The following is a 17,076-nucleotide window of genomic DNA, read 5'->3' on the forward strand; positions in this document are numbered from 1 at the left end:
TGTGAAGTTGAAGTGAGAAAAGGGCTTAATTCATGTTTTGTTAAGTGTGTGGAGCATCTGAGAGGTATTTTCCTGTCTCTCCTGTGGAATTGTTTCTGGACCATGGTCTCATCACTGAGGGCAATGGAGCCTTGGTCAGAAGGAAGAGCCTGTGTTTGGGTAACATTAATGGGCCCAGGAATGGGTCACACAGAGCACAGGCAAACTTCACTCAATGGGCCACCCACAAGGGCAGACAGAGCCCTGTGTCTTGTCCCTAAACTTCCCTGGTCCTGAGGCACCTTGTCTGCCATTACCAGAGCATTTGTTTTTGTCTCGGTCACTCTCAAACCATCTACTGAACGTGACCCTAATGAACAGAGTTACTCCTGTGTTTCTAACCTGAAATAACTTCACTTAGCATCACCACCTAACTCCAGCTCAGGGTCCTTACTCACTGAATTAGCACCGATTTTGGCTGTGTACATTCACAAAAGAGCAGCTCAGTTTCTTGGGGGCCTTCCAGCTGACCAAGGCCTGACCCAACTCACAGCCATTCAGTGCGTGCATCCAGGAGGAAAAGTCAGCACGAGGCTGGAGAGTGGCAGCAGTAAGAGATGCAGCTGGATTATTAACGCAACTCCAATCACAACCCAACAGAACTCAACAGTGTTTTATTTTTTAATTCAGTCCATTAAATCAGGACAACTCCATAAAACTAGATTTTCACCCGACCCATGGAAAAAGAACAATGGAATTACCGCTGCTTGCTGGACCTGTTACTTAGCTCAGTAGGATTTTCCCATCTTTCACTGAGAACAAACAAAGCAGCTGCCAGAATGTCAATGTGTGGTACAGAGCAATGAGAATCATTTAGATTCCAAACCATCCCATCCTAATCCTTGCCTCTCCACTAGCCGAGTTATTAATCGGATAACCAGAAACACCTGGGTACAAGGAATTTCCTGCTGCAATTCAGCCTTAATTTCCTCAGATAGTAAAAACCTAAGGCTTGCAAAGGTGAAAGAAACCAGCAGTCAATCAAGTAAATCACCACCACCACCACCGCAGCAGTGATAGTACATTCTAAATTAAATTTTAATTCCCACCTGATGGTTCACTGGGAGTTTCTTTTATACGAACCATTCATCTGACCCACCTTTGTATTTCAGACGATTTGTTGGGGTCCATTAGTTATTAGCACCCATCCAAATTTCAGATTGGCTTTTGCTGCATTTGTGACCGGAATGAAAACATGAACCAAAGAAGGCAAGGATCGTAGGTGTTGGTGGGACAGATATACTAAGGCTGACCATTATTTTGGAAATCAGTGAGCAAAAAAATGCCAAGAAACTTCCTAAAGCACGTCCCTAAAGCCAGGTTTTTAAGGGGGATATTCATGGAGCTTCTATTTTCACATGCTCAGCACAATAGCTGCTGTCATCTCTGTTTGCAATTCTGCCAGGCCCGTCAAAACAAGAGACACAATTAAAGGATGTTTGACAAAAAGAATACTGAAAAGGAAAAAGAAAAAAAAGCTACAAAGGAAAATAAGTGAATGCAATAGAATATTCACCAAAAACCTGCTGACATTCCTTTTTTCATCTCAGTTAATATAAATATGGATGTTCAGAAATACTCGTGAAAAGTAGATTCTTTATGTTAAGAAGTTTTGCTAGGCAGCTTCCTAATGCACTTGAAGGCTTAAAACCAGGAAGCATGCTGTCCTCGCTGGGGCATAGAACAACAGTGTTAAGAAGTGTGTTAGCAGACAGCTGTCAGTTCCAAGTAAAGCAAGACCCCTGTGCTGAGTATCATTGGTAGGTCCAATGAGGCAGACATTTCAACAACGTGTATTGCAGTCTTGGCACTCTGAATATTGAGAAATACAGCTACACATTGCCAAGGAGGAAGGCTCTTTGCCTTGTGGGTGAGGAGAGGTACAGTAACAACCTCCACACACTGGTTGGCTCTCTCACATCAAAATCAGTGCAATGCAATGGAGACCTTTCCAAACACTGAGACAAAGTAGTGAAGCAGGAATCTGCTTATTAAGGGAAAAAAAAGCCTGAGGCAAAGGCATAGGAAATTCTGCCACTGCAGTGTAGGAAACAGAATAAGATGTTATGGCAACAAACAAGTGATGTTCTTGCCAGAGGGAAATACATGTTGGAAAACTGGAATCCTGTGCTTAAAAGGAGAAATCAAAGAACACAGTACAACCTGGTCTTTATATTTTCTAATTTGTTATGCTACAAAAGTGACCAAAGCCAAAAAAAAGTCAATATCACCATACATCTAATATGTACTTCTGGGATCATTTGAAGGAAAGGGAGGAAGGTCTCATGCTGATGCCTCTGTAGGGTCCAACTCCACTGTGCTCTTCTTATTTCTAGGGACCTTGTTCAAGAGAATCCAGAGCAGAGCTACCAAATCTCAAAGGGAAGTATTTAAAATCCATTTGGTTCCTGTTACTTGAAACCAAATCTGCCAAAATGGCAGGTCAAGATAAGCACTGATCTTGAATGGGAGAAAATCAGCAGTGGAGAATATTTTCCAGCCTGTGGCATGCAGATTTCCCAGACAGAGTGTGCCTTTTGTTATTGCTTGCTAGTGTATGCATGTATGGTGGACTATGTTCACTGCAGAGCTTTAAGAAGGGAAGGTTAATGTGTTAACCAAACAAGGGCTGCAGCAGGAGTAGCAAACACAGTCATTTGAAAACAATTAGAGCTCTTCCTCGGGAAAGGAGAGATCTTTCTCTTTCTTCAGACGTTTCTGCACATTCTTCCCTTTCAATTAGCCTGGATAACTCTTTTACTCATAAATTGTATTCTGTACGTGGGATTTTTCAACCTTCTGGTTGTTTACAGCAATTAGGGTTGCCTCTGTAGTGATATCATATCTGTTTAAAAATGTTTTTCACTTAGCACTTAACCAAATTTCAAAGCATAGCTGTTGCTCAGCAACAGAAAAAAAAGGCAGCTGCTGTTTCCTGAGTAGAAAATTAGGAGTGTAATCACCTAATGGCATCCCATTCACTGATAATTAAGCAAATTATGTTCGAGGAAATGCCTTACATTAAGATACATCACAATCACATCAGTGATTTTTCTTCCACCTGCAGGCTCAGATCTTGGCTCCTCCTCTAAGCAGCCTGAATAAAATTAATGCTTAATGAGGAACATTACTCCTAAAGCCTAGGAACAGAGAAGAGCTTCAGAGATGAAACCCAAGCCAGGGCATGTGAGAGAGAGGGGAATCACATTCAGACCTCTAGAAATTCATCTTAACACCCCAAATTCCACAAAAGCCTGACTGAACTGCTATAAAATATCTTCTGTAGGTTGTTATGGCCCTCTCTGCTTCCTGCAGCACAGAGACATGGCTGGCTCCAAGGTCCTGTGCATGCCCACAGCTCCACTGCCCACAGTTAGTGCTCCCTGAGGCTTTCTCAATGGCTCACAAGTAATGTTCTATGAGGTTTTCTCAATGGCCCACCAGTCAAGTTCTTCACTGTGGTCCACTTGCAGCATTCCACAAAGCCTGCCCTCCCCGTGGCCCTCTTGGCCTTAGATCAGGTGGGCTGACTGCTAAGAGCTGCTTTTTGCAATGTGCTCTGATAGTGGTTATATGCAGTCTCAGGTGGCACTGATAGTTCTAAGGAAGCCTGGTCCTGCTGTGCAAAGGACACCGAGAACTTGGTCCTACAGCACCTTACCCAGCACCCAAAAGAGGAAAGCGTGGGCATCCTGAATGGCTTAGAATCCTCATAAAATAAGAGCAATTAATTTTAATCCCCACTAGATGGTGCAGGAAGTCAATAAATGTCAATCGTCCTCTAACACTGATCTTGACTTTCAAGCATTTCCATATTCCTCTGCAATGCCTCGTCAGATGGTTCCTCTCAGGAAGCCCTAAGCAGAGCTTGAGCTGGAATCTGAACAGCACCTGACTCTCCTGCTGCTCACCAGAAGGAGGTTTAAAACACCTTTTGGGCATAGCTAGCTGTGTTTGTGCAGCATATTGTTATTATGATTAATAATAAAAACAATGTTGGTAATACCTATTTGGAAATTCTTTCTAGGACTAAAGAGAAAGGTAATTCTTCAGGCATTCTGAACTTCTCAGTGAGATTTAATAGGAAATTGCGTCCTTTTTTCTGTGATAAGATGGTTTGATGTATCAAAAGACAAGATCCGTTGTCTTATAATTACATTGTAAATGATCTGAAAGTACAATCTGTACAGCTTCTAGTACAAATGGTCTAATTCATGGTAAAGATCTCCAAGGTTCTGGAATAATATAAAAATATACATAAAGATAATGAAATCCTGATGGTTTTTATAATTATTTCTGTCTTGTGAGATTGCAATAACTTCAACCCCCTATTTCAGCTTTCCGAATCTCAGGCCATAAACCAGAGGGGTACTGCAGGATCAATATGCAGGTTATTTAGAAGAGTGTTTGATGCACATATGACTTTCTGTAACACTGACACATGGCAGCATGTAGATCTAAAACCAACAACAAAACATGCACAGGTTTGGGTAAGGATGAAAGAGAGAATGAATGTGGCAGATGTTAGCTGGATCACAGAATGCTTAGCTGGAAGGCACTCAGATACTCTGTGGTGATGAAGGTGGAATAGCATCCTGTACAGATGAGAATGCAATCCAGGGAGCTTGCAAGCAAATGAAAAAAATACAGTACCATTCTCATGATACAAACCCCCTCTGTTCAGTCCCAAGCTTTGCCATGAGGCAGTGCTTCTAAACATCCAAACCTATATGGGTCAGATGAGTTTCCAGCTCTTCGAACACAAATCAAATCCAAAGAGATAATGAGCCAAATAGGGATGTTAATTATTTTTTATGTTGTCGTGTATTTTGAGACATTTAATTAATGTCATAAAAATATATAATATACATGTTCAATAAAGAATTCAAAGTACCACAATCAAAGATCATGTGACCTTGGTTTCATTATGAAAAGTACCTGGATTCAATAAAAGGAGGACAGAGCTTTATCCGAGACATAAATTTGGTTCAGGCAGCAATATTGAGAGAGGTTAAATGGTAAAGAAAACTAATCTCTTAAGGCAATATGAATCATAGGAAAAGAGGTTGTGGAAAAGCGATAATAAAAAATCACAGCTGCGATTTTCTTTTCACTGAACCGAAGCCTATTGGTGATGGACAGCACTGCTGGTGCCCCACACCCAGCTATGGAATCATAAACCCAACCAACCCGAGACCAAACCTGCGGCACTGGTAGGTCACACGCAGGCAGTGAAGGTAGGCAGAGATGCCATCTACTCCGTGTTAAGCCATGAGCACCTCTGCAATGTGGCTGGCTTCAAATCTTCAAGGTGTCACTGGGGTAAAACACCATGAACACATCATCCTCTGGTATCAAACAGTGCTGCTGCATTATTTCAGTACAGCTGTGCCAGTTTACCCCAGTTGACAGCTTGGTGCCATATATTTCCTATTAGTGTAGTTGCTTGCTTGAATTTTTGAAGCCAGCTTAGATTAACCAAAGACAGTTTGGAAGTTGTGCTTTATTTCTCACTGTTGTATTTGCTGTTGGCCTGAATGCGAGGCTACACCAAACAAAGTGAGCTGTCTTCATTGCCATTTGCACAGCAGCTTTAGATTCTGATGTGATCCAAATCTGGAGTCGAACTGCAGAGATTCACCTCTTGGACAGCACAGTTCTAGAGCACTCACTTATAAATTATAGGGAATCCTGCCATTGTTCAGTTTTGGTTTTCAGTTGTTTCTGTTCTTTCTCTTCAACCACAGCATGTTTTGGGTTTAAGGTTTTTAATAATCTCTTTGGGAGATCAAATTTGATCTGAAGAAATATATGATAAAGTAACTCTCTTGCTAATGCTGCAATGTCATCACAGGCAGCAGCCTGCTGGGTCTGAGCGCTCAGCACAGCGGTACAGGCATGCACAAAAAGGCTTTCCATTTTTTTTTTAGTTAAAGCAACATGAGCTGTATCTTAATTTTCCACAGAACACGATAAATGTCTCTAGGAAGGAATGAGACAAAGCAAAGGAAAAACGATGTCCGTGTACTCCAGATTTATTTTGGTTTACTTTAGTCTTCATAAGTCCAAATCCATAGCAAACACGCAAACCACAACAGAAGGCTGTGTATTGAAAGAATTTCTTCCTGAAAGGTGGAGCTGCAACATGTCCTCACACATTTACAAAAGTTATGACTCACTCCTTAGGAAAATTCAGGTATCCCTCCTGGCATCAGCGAAATACTTGCTTTAAATGTTCATTCAGAATGACAGCCCTGCTGGGAAGCTCACAAAGTGAAGACTTAGATTGAATCTTCTTTAAGAAGTCAGTTTGTCCCTGTATTTGCCTGACACCTGTATAGAATCTTTGCTATGCACACTTTTTCCTACTATGAGCTGCCTAAAGCCATGGAGAAAATTTCTGGAATGCCAAAGGCACTCCATCTCCATCTCATACCTAAACCTCTCTGATGACAGCGTGAGATGTGCAGGCTGGAATTGAGTTGACTCAGGAGGAAAGGTTGATACTTCCAGGAATGAAAATCCCACCTCTGGTACTCACAGCTGCATGTGGACAGCACCAGCTCATATTCCTGACAATATTCACGTAGACAAACTATGAAATGGATGAAAGGCGATACCCCCTGCAGTGTGGTCTCTGTGTATTTGATGCTCGTGAGGAAAAATAGAAAGATCACTGAGCAGAACAGAACTCTTTTATGTTCTTGGCAACTCTTACGTTCCTAGCAAACCAGGGACCTCCTGTCAGTCCAGCTGTGCATGGGACACGACCTGATGTCACACCACTGTCCCCCTCCTGTACCGTTACACTGACAATGAAATGTTGGACTAATTACACCCAACTTCTCTGACCCTCTGACTACTTATTACCAAATTTAGTAATTACCAAACTACTTATTACCTTTCCCTTTTCCCTGGCTGTGCTGCAGCCACACTCAGGATTTATTCCTTCTTGAAAGTACAGACTAAATCCTGGATACAATTACACTCCATCACCTCTCTGTACAGAAGCTGTCTTTGCCATATGCTGCTATACTCTCTGTGCATTCCTATGTTGTTGTTGTTGTTTTTTTTTAATCATTTAATTAGATTAAATCTGGCTTTATAAGTGTTTGTATTTCTGATAAACAAAATACTGTTGCTGGGGTCGTACTTTTCAGTGCTTTAATACAGATCCAGGTCTCCTGTGTACCTTCCAGAGGAACAGATGCAATTCAGCTAATGCTGTCTGGATAATGGGAGAGTGCTGTACTCGTGTTTTACACAGTCCAGTGCACTGATGAATAACACCATAAAGGAAAGCAAAACTACCTTATGAAATACACTGCAAGGGCTGCCTAACGAGAAAACACTCATCTTCACGATGTATGCCTGACAGAGGTCTTTATTAGATCAAATCAGCAAATTTTCTTCTGATTGATTCTCCTGCAGCATCAATAGCTCATATCTGCTCATTCCAGCTGCAGTGTTAAATCCATTTACTTCTCACTCTATAATCCCCTCTTATAAACAGTCAATGGCAATTCTTATACATTGCTAACTGATCACAACCTCATTATTATAACCTCAGTAGCTAATCCAGTCAGATAGCAAAAATTAGGGGTTGCACTTGCCCATTAAAGAGCTGCTTTTCACAGCCTGTTGATCTATTTCCTGAATTTAAAGAAGGGAGCTCTGCAAATCAGCACTGTGTTTGTATCACAGCAACTCCAGAGCAGCCATCTGCAGAGGAGCTGCACGCATGCACACAGCAGCCACTGCCACAACCAGCTCTCACTGCAGCAGGAGGCAGCTGTTTCATGAACATACATGGTGGGGAACAGCCTAAATAAAGCAGTAGCCTGTCATAGGTCTTCTGCACACATACAGCTATGCAGTACGGGATAAAGCACTGGAGCAAGGTATTGAATGAAAGAAACACCAGTTTTCTAGAAACTTAAGGGGACAATTTTCTGTAGTGCTCTCTCCTCGTCTTGTATTTCTCCCTCCTTGTGCCCTCAGACTGGTAAAAATGGGCAAAGATGTGGTAATAATAAAACATCCACTGTCTGCTTTGTCTTCAGGCTGAGGTGATGGCATGAATCTCTGCTGAAAACAAGAGGTTACAGCAGATGATGTAATTTTTAAACCATCTGTTGTAATTTACTGAATAATGAAGTGAAGCCTGGCTCTCCCCCGCCTGCGTGCCATTTGCCATTGTTCTGGCACATCCCTAAAATGCCACTGGCCTCTTCTCAGTGTCTCTGGGTGCCAAAGCACACAGGGGGATTATGGTGCTTCAGCCCTAATGATGACTGTCCAAGCACTGCTCATCCATGGGAAATGTGAAATGCCCAAATTTAGTTCAGCCCCTGCACAGAGACATTGCAGCAGAGCCAGAGTTGCAATGCTCCCATAGGAAGTTGTTTCCACCTCCCCAGTGTCTGAGAAGGCCAAGGTCACGCTGAATGAGCAGCAAACCCGAGTGAATCTGGAGTTCATCAGGGGATTGGTGGACTAAGATACAAACACGTCTCAGAAGGTAAAATCCTATGCTTCCTCATCCTCCTTTTATCTTATACAGCAACTTGGAATTCTTTCTCTCTTCTTTTTATTCAATGCCCATTCAATTCTTTTGGTGTCTGAAATAGAAATCAGCATGTTGGAAATATTGCAGTTGATGTGTGGGAATCAAAGTCTTGCTTTACTGTTGGGATCCAATCTGTCTTCAGGGTCTCATTCTCCACTGATTGCCTGCTAGATTTTGCTTGGAGTCTAAAGAAAATAACATGAGAAAGGGCTAAATTAAAGAAACAGCCTGATCTTGGCTGAGTATCCTTCATCTAGTTTAGGAAGGTTTATAGCATTGCATAGAGAGACCGGGAAGGCATTTCACAGTGTATCTTTTCAAGTGTGAAACGCCAGATGTTTGGGTTTTTTTTCTTTTTGCAGCTTTCCTTAAGAAGTCACCATGGTGTGAGCTGCTGACTCAGCACTGCCTGACAGTGAGCTGCAGGATAGCGTGAAGCTGGAACATCGGGCATGGAGCAAGTCCTTCCATCAGCAAAGCCAACCTCTGGGGCAGACTGTAATCACACAGCTGAGTTCTGAGGTGATAATCAAAAGGTTGATGTAAGAGAAAATGGGATGTGCTGCCTGGGACACCAGGGTGGGCTGCTCCTGAGACGCTGCCCAGCTTTTGCTTGCCTTGCCCAGCAGCGTTTGCCAACTTTCAATTCCTGGTTCTCAGTATGGAGAATTTTTTCCTTTTTGCCAGGTGGAATACATTCACTGAAGTGAGGGTACTTGGTAGTAAATTCTGGAGCTCTGTTTAATGTTACTTGGACATAGCACCATTTGTCCATCTGCTCATTGGCTGCTGTGCCTCTGATGGGTGCTGAGACATTAACAGCAATTCACTCTTCAGTTTTACAGCTTCCACTATTTCCTTCTGTCTTCCCAGGCACTCTGCTGAGCAGGTGCCTTGCTGATTTCAGCATATGAGCTCAGATGCAGATGCCAGGACCTGGAAGACATTTCAATTCCTCCAAAGCCTGGGCATTTTTCAGTAGTTTTTCAGCAGCCTGTGTCAATATCTCTGAACACGCTTTTGGTTTTGCTTTGTATTTCATCTCTGAGCCCTTTGTCACTGGTTCAGTGCCACCAGTCCAAGAATGGATCTAGTTTAGATTAAAGCTTTTCTGTAGCCTCTACAAACTGAAATTTCAGCCTGCACATTTTTCATCATTGCTCTGCCTGTAATTCGCATTGTCTCAGCAGCAATAGGGTTGTGTCATCATCTGCTTTTAATGGCTGCCAATTTCCTTTCTTTACCACATAGCTCAGAGGAAGTCAGGGTAACCTGGCAGGCCCTGAGCTGCCTGGCTTGTTGGCTTTCTCTTTCCTTTTTGCATGCTCCTGCTCATTCTTGTGTCCAGTATTAGCCTGGATTTTGTAGTCTCCCTCTCTGTGAGGCTCTGCAAGCCATTCGTGTTGGAAAGGTACAAAATTTCACCCCTCAAATCCCTACAGCACAATGCAGTTACTTATTTATTTACTAATTTTTTGCTGTAAAGTGCAGCATAAGGATTTCTCTGGGTGCCAGCAGTGCTTATATCTTCACTAGCCAAAGCACAGCCTGTGATTGTTTTTCTTTGCAGCCTTGCATGCTTCCCGTGCTGTCTTTGGTATAAGAGCAGAGGCTGCATCCAGAACAGAGCAGCTTATCACAGAAACACTCATAAATCAGGTCTTGCCTTTAACCTTATCCAGAGCTCTCAGTGTAAGATAAAGCGGTGCCAGACCACACAGTTCATCTTGGGGCTGGAGGTATAAGCCCTGGAGCCTGGCTCCATTCCCAGGCAGATGCCAGCCCCAGACATGCTGCTCCAAGGGCCGGCCAGCTCTGGCTTCTCTTGCTTTGGCTGCTGTTCAGCTCTGGATTCATAATACAGCTTAGCGACAGATGTAATAAACCCCTCTCTCATCTGCCTCCCATTGCTACCAAAGGAACATTATGATTTTTGTCAGCTACTTCTTGACCCTCTCATTTCTTACTGCAGCTTGCAGTGAAATGTTGTCATCAAATCTTATCCGATTTTTTCCCTTTTAGGAACCAAGGCAAAAAATAAAAGAGCTAAATTGGGAATTCAGGTCAGCTGAGTGTCCCTCTTCCCTTCTTGTTGATTCAGGTATGTTTAAAATTGACAGATGACTTTAAAATTAATTTACATATAGTAGCTATTATTCTGTACTCCTCCACACTTCAAAGTCAGTGTGAGTGAGTTAATACGTGCCAACACTGCACCAGTGATGTGGCACACAGCTAAATGGCCTGACAGCTCATGGAAGCTTTAACGATCCAAAGCTCTGCTAGAGCTGTCGGTAAGAGGCACTTCCAGTAGCACATCTCCGTCTAAGCCTAAACCCGAGACCGAATTCTGCTGCTTAAACGCAATTTAAACTCCACCTGCTGGCTGAGCTCCTTAATGGCATCATGTCCTCTCACCAAGGATGCTTAAGCTTCATCCCTTTTCAGTGGTTACGGGCTTAAGAATAATCTGGTGATACATCCAACTAAGAAAAAGACTAGGTGAGACATTCCAAGGGGATTACTGATTTTGAAACCTCTATTTAATAGACATAGCTCTGCTTTGCAAGATCACTGATCACCTTTGAAAATGTTGGCTAGAACAGTATAGAAATACTGGAATGCATATTGGACTATGGAGGAGTAAAAAATGTCTGCACCAGTCCAAAAACAAAAAAATAAGAGAGAGAGAGAGAGATTATGTTTTATGAAGCAGGCTTGAGGTAGTGGTTGTGTAACCAGATGGTGCTTCATTTGCCAAATCCAGCTTCCACAACTGTCAAATAATTACATAACAGTGCACTGAACTGTACATACGCATGCAGAGCATGATGCATATGCGTGATAATGCAGGCAGTGAGGTTGGTGCAGACAGTGGACATTAATTTCACTGAAAGTCCCTGCACGCCTATGTTTTTATAAAACCATGCTCTGAAAGAAAGTTTGGATTTTGTTTTTTTCAATCTTAGTGCCTAAAAAGCAACTTCAGTGGAAAAAAAACCATATAAAGCAGATGAATATGAGGGGCATAAGAAGCATAAGAATGTGAGGTGTATTCAAGTACTGTGCACTACTAAATGCTTCCACCTGTGATAAGGGCAATTTAGCATCAAACTGCACATCTCTTACTTTCTAAAAACTGGCCAGGCCTTAGAAAAATGTTATCATATTAATGAGATGGAAACCTCTGAGAATTCAGTTCACTGAGAAATCAAAAACTAATTTGGGAGGCATATTCCCAAGACGTGGGGCTTGTCCACAACAGTCAGTGCTCTGCAAGTCACCAAATATTATTTCCCTTCCAAAGTATGCATAGAAGTATTTAGATTTTCATTTTCTCTCATATTTGTATTTCACATTCATTTATTTTCCAATAAACCATATATGTGACTGTATTTCTATTGTATGATGTGTTTGGAAAGTATTCACCACAACTATCACCTGGAGAATGCTTTGATTTTCAAGGTTTGAGATGAGGGACAGATCAACCGGCACACAAGACTAACCCTGCTTGCCTGGTTCATCCAGGAGCCTCTCCATGACCCTCATGGCACCACCAAACCAGTATCCTGGCAGATCTCTCACAGATATTCAGCCCAGTGCTTACCATAAGCCACTTTTTATGAACAAAAACGTAATCAGATGAATTAGCAAGGAAGGAGTAGAAGGGAATAGCATAACCCAAAATCATCTGTAGGGGTTTGTGTAAAGACAGCAACAGAGGATATTTTTCTGGAAGGAAGGAAGGAAGGAAGGAAGGAAGGAAGGAAGGAAGGAAGGAAGGAAGGAAGGAAGGAAGGAAGGAAGGAAGGAAGGAAGGAAGGAAGGAAGGAAGGAAGGAAGGAAGGAAGGAAGGAAAATAAATCTTTTCTATTTGTGCATTACAGATACCTGCTTCTTCTTCTTGTGCTCTGTGACAATGTGAAAATGACAAAGAAACCTGCCTCTAACATCTCTAGACTTCTCTAAACATCTCTAGACCTGTGCTTGAGTTTCCTGCCTTTGTATAATGAGTTCCTTCTTCCAGGAATCATGTAGAAATATGGTCTTAGGGATGCACACTTAGTTGCATGCTGGCTACCCCATCAAAAGCAGGGCGTGGGAGCACAATCATATTGCAAAGCACATGGGAAAAAAAAAAGAAAAAAAGAGCAAAACTCAGCAATAATCATTGGGTTTCTCCTTAACATGTGTAAACTCTTTAAATTCACAAGTTCTGAATAGTTGTCAGGAAACCAAGACTTCAGTTAGGAATAATTGGTTATGGTTCATCCCCTCAGCATCTGCTCAGTGTCAGCCCTACACCCATCTGCAAGCAGCAGAAGCAGCTGGAGATGTGTGGTCAGCTCTGTGAAGGTTTGGGAGCCAGAGGCTGGGGTGCAGTACAGGTGATTCCCACAGAGGGAGATGTTGCTTTCTTTATTCCTTAAGTTTGTTTTTTTTTTCCATCTAGCCATGGGAAAACTTCCATGTGTTCCAGTCATTACACAGACAATTGAACTTCATATTCATGGATATTCCTGAATGGTGTTTTTTCTATTGTCCCCATGTATAGCTTTTCTGCTCCACAAAGAGCTGAAGGCAGACTGTTACAAAGTGACTTGGCAGACATTTTTGAGCCAGCATTTATGACAGCCCATGCCTGTTTTCTTAGCCCACCCCGATTACATCCCACAGACAGGGATGGAGCACCCAGCCCAGCAAAGCACTGGAGTGGCTGTTGCTCCCCCAGCACTTCCTTGGGTCCTTCAGCCACTTTTGCCACAAACACACAGGGACAATTCTCAGCTCAGTCTCAATTGCAAACTGGTATCAAATACTACCATTTGTTGCTTTATGCTCCTTTATCTGCACAGAGAAGTGTAGCAGAAATGCTCAGTCAGGGTCTGAAGCAGTGATGGAGCACCTGGTGGGAAAGCAGGGCCAGCCCAGGGGACTCAGGTGCATGCAATGCAGATGAGTGACCTGAAGGGCTGGAGCCAGGATTCACCCCTTCCCAGACCTCATTTAAGGGTTGGCAGTGGCAGTAAAGGGATCTTGGTGGAGATCCCTACTTACCTGAGGCCTTCTGAAGAAGCTTCTTTCCTTTATTTCTGTGCTCACAGCTGTTGCATTTGAGCAAATCCTCACTTGCCGAAGTCCGCGCATGTTAAAATCCTCACTTGCTGCATCCTAGGACCTTGCTGCATTGTTGTTGCTGCTTTACTTTCCGTTGTGTTTCAGTAACTTATTTCAAAATAAACAGAAGTTGCAATGGTTGCTGTGATGTAAACAAATTTATAAAGTTGTTTAAATTGAGTGATTCTAGTGATCTTTTGTTTGCTATGACAATGATCTTCACAACTGCAGATCTTAATTTAATGAGTAGGGTTAATCTCATGAGATGACTTTGCAAGTCCTTGACTGCAGTGCTGCCTGAATGGTGATATAGCAGCCTCTCAAATCCTCCATGAACCATATTCTAGATAATGTCTCTTGTCCAGCACAGGAGCTTTTTCAATTAATGTTCCTCAGAGACGTGATCTGATTTTGCTTTTGGAGGCAAAGAAATGAGAATTGGTTCGTTTTAAAAATAACCTGTTATGTGAAGTGATGCATCATAGAGCTCTCACACAGAGGAGCAGTTAGTAAAGTATTCCATAGCAACAGCCACATCTTAATAGAAGATCATCTCCTGGACATCTCCCTTTGCATTTCTGCAATTACTGACTCTGTCTCCTACCATCTGCAATTATATAAAATCCCTCTGGCAACCGTAGCTATTGCTTACATGGAAAATTAACATTGTGGAAGCTATGGGATTTAATAACTAAAAATAAGAAATATGAGTTGTTGCATGACTATTCACCAAGCTTTCCACCAGCTACGAGGAATCTCTGAGCGGATCATCGTGGGACATAATTTTGAATCCTCTGGCTTCGTGGTATAAAACATAACTCTTAGGTTTAATACTTCATTTGCACAATAACTCAGAACTTTCCCCCATCCACTTGACATTAAAAAAGCAGTCATGCAGGAGGCCAGAAGAATATCAGAAGGAAATCAACTGTGATGCTTAACACACAGCCTGAATCAGGTGATGCTCAGGGCTGACATCAGAGGCAGATCAGTGCTCCTGTTCTGTGTGCTTCGGTCTTATTTTAGAGCACGCTTCTTCCATGCTGCTGGGAGATAAGCACTGATGTTTCCTGATGTCTCTGCGTCACATTGCAGCAGTTTTGCTACCAATTCTATAATTCAAAACAGCATTTATCTTTTATTTAAGTGAGGTATGTTTTGAAATGCATTAGCTGGCTTTTATTTTGAAGGAGGAGGCTTTGAAATGCGTTACACTGGAGGTCAATGTTTTCTCTTCTCTACAGATTAATTATGATGGTACCAACTTTGTCATGTTCTTAATCACAGCATCCATTATCTGCATAAGGGACTTCATAATCCAGGTTAAAAAGTGCAATTTTTAATTTTCAAGATTTGCAATGGAAAAAAAAAACCCTTTCTTTTAGAAAAAAGTATTTTTAGCTTAAAAAAATTCAAAGTGATTAAAGATTTTTTTTTATGGGAGGGGTTAAGCATTGGTAACAATTAGCATAGGTGATATTTTTCTGGAAGAATGCAATTATAAAAATGGCATAGAGATTCAAGAATTTAGTTTGTCCCAAATTTCTTTTGTGGAATGGCACAAAAGGTGGCCTGCCTACCAAAGAGGTTTTGAACAAAATAAGTCAATTACGTGCTGTAACTTGCAGGCTGTTTACCAGGCTGGAAAATGAGTCCCAGACACCCACTTGTGCCTGAAAGTATCAATCTAACCGTAACATATTAGCATCAGTTGACACTTCTGTTACAGCATAACAAGCCTGGCAACAATATAGAGCCAACAGTGCTTTGAGAAAACTGAGGCAAGAGGAAATAATTATTTTTGACGTTCAGAAGAGGGGAACTGTATGATCAGAATCCCTGGGATGTGGATATCAGAGCTAAGAGTGACTACCTGAAAATGAAATTAACTCTGTTTGACTGAGGTAGAGGGCAGCTGGATATCAAACAGCAGCTCACAAAGTCAGCTGGTTTTATGAGGCACGCTGGAAATCAAGCTTTCCAGCAGTTTTCTATCTGTATAATGAAGCTAAAAATGGATCATTATGATCAATGGCTCTGATCCTGCTCAAAATATGTACCAAAACTCACGCCAGCACATGTTCCAGCACCAGTGTTAGGTGTTTGTGATCAATCTTGCTTGCAAAAGCTCCTGATTCTGATGGGTTAATTTTGAATAATGGTGGATCTGCATATTTTTATGGTGGCAGGAAACCAGGACTAAGTGAAAGAAAAGACCTGTTCCACGTACATTCAACTTCTGTAGTGCAGAATTTCTCACGACAACAATAATCACATTGGATTACAGCAATCTGTATGGAGGCCAGTGTCAGCCTGCTGGAAATCACAGTTAATACCCTCTGCTGTCAGGAGGGATGGATTCTAGGTCTGTGCAGTGCATTAGCAGTGTGATGAGCATTGACTGGATTTGGTAGGAGGTCACCGTGCCCATCTGATGCAGTGAGGATGTCAGTGGCATCATACATACTACAGGCACATAGATGTGATTGCTACCTGACTTTAAGGGGTTAAATGAAGCATGGATCAGTGGTATAGTCTGCAGAAAGAGAGCAGACTAAGCAACTGAAGGAGTTTCAGAAGCCCCTCCTGAGAGGTCGGTCATGTCTGGGGAATCTGAACTTTCTCTCGACCAAGTGAAGGTTGAAGGAAACCAGCAGGAGTCTGTTGGCTTTGCACGCTAAATCCTGTGGAAATATTTCAGCAAACTGAAGTAACCTAGGCCATGCATTCGAACTATCCAGTGTAATAAACACAAAAACACCAGTGACTAATGAGGTCACAATCAGAATTAAGGTAGCTATTCCAAAGTGAAAAATGCTTATCTATGTTTAAGAACACTACATCAGCTGCATCCCCCCCCCCACCACCACACCACCACTCTGTCCCTCTCAAAGGATATTTCCTTCTCTGCTATCTATGCTGCATAAACAAGTTGGCTATTTAGATTCTCAGTCACTCAAAACTGTCTTCTACAAACAGTCCCTTGGTGTCGCTCATATTGATTACAGAGTCAGTGTCAAAATGAGTACGGACATGGGAATGTAAGAACACAAACTGTTTATATAAACCATAAGGGCAGCAGAGCTCTTAGAAAGGTGCTTTTTATCATTCTTGATCTAAATAAATATATCACTAATTTGGCAAAGGGAAGAAAACCGAAGCCAAGGTTTGTTTCAGTGAGGTAGTTTATTCAGTGTTGTTTTACAGACTTCTGTAAGCGATTCTCCCTTTTAGAAAATCATTTGTGCCATGTTGTGTGCTTTCAAAGCCAGACAGAATGAACCCTCTTTGCAGACCCAGCAGACAGCCAGTATGATGAATCTGTCCTCCAGTGGGAGGTGAGGCAGTCA

The sequence above is a fragment of the Lagopus muta genome, chromosome 14 (assembly GCF_023343835.1).
Source record: "Lagopus muta isolate bLagMut1 chromosome 14, bLagMut1 primary, whole genome shotgun sequence".
NCBI classification, from domain to species: domain Eukaryota; kingdom Metazoa; phylum Chordata; class Aves; order Galliformes; family Phasianidae; genus Lagopus; species Lagopus muta.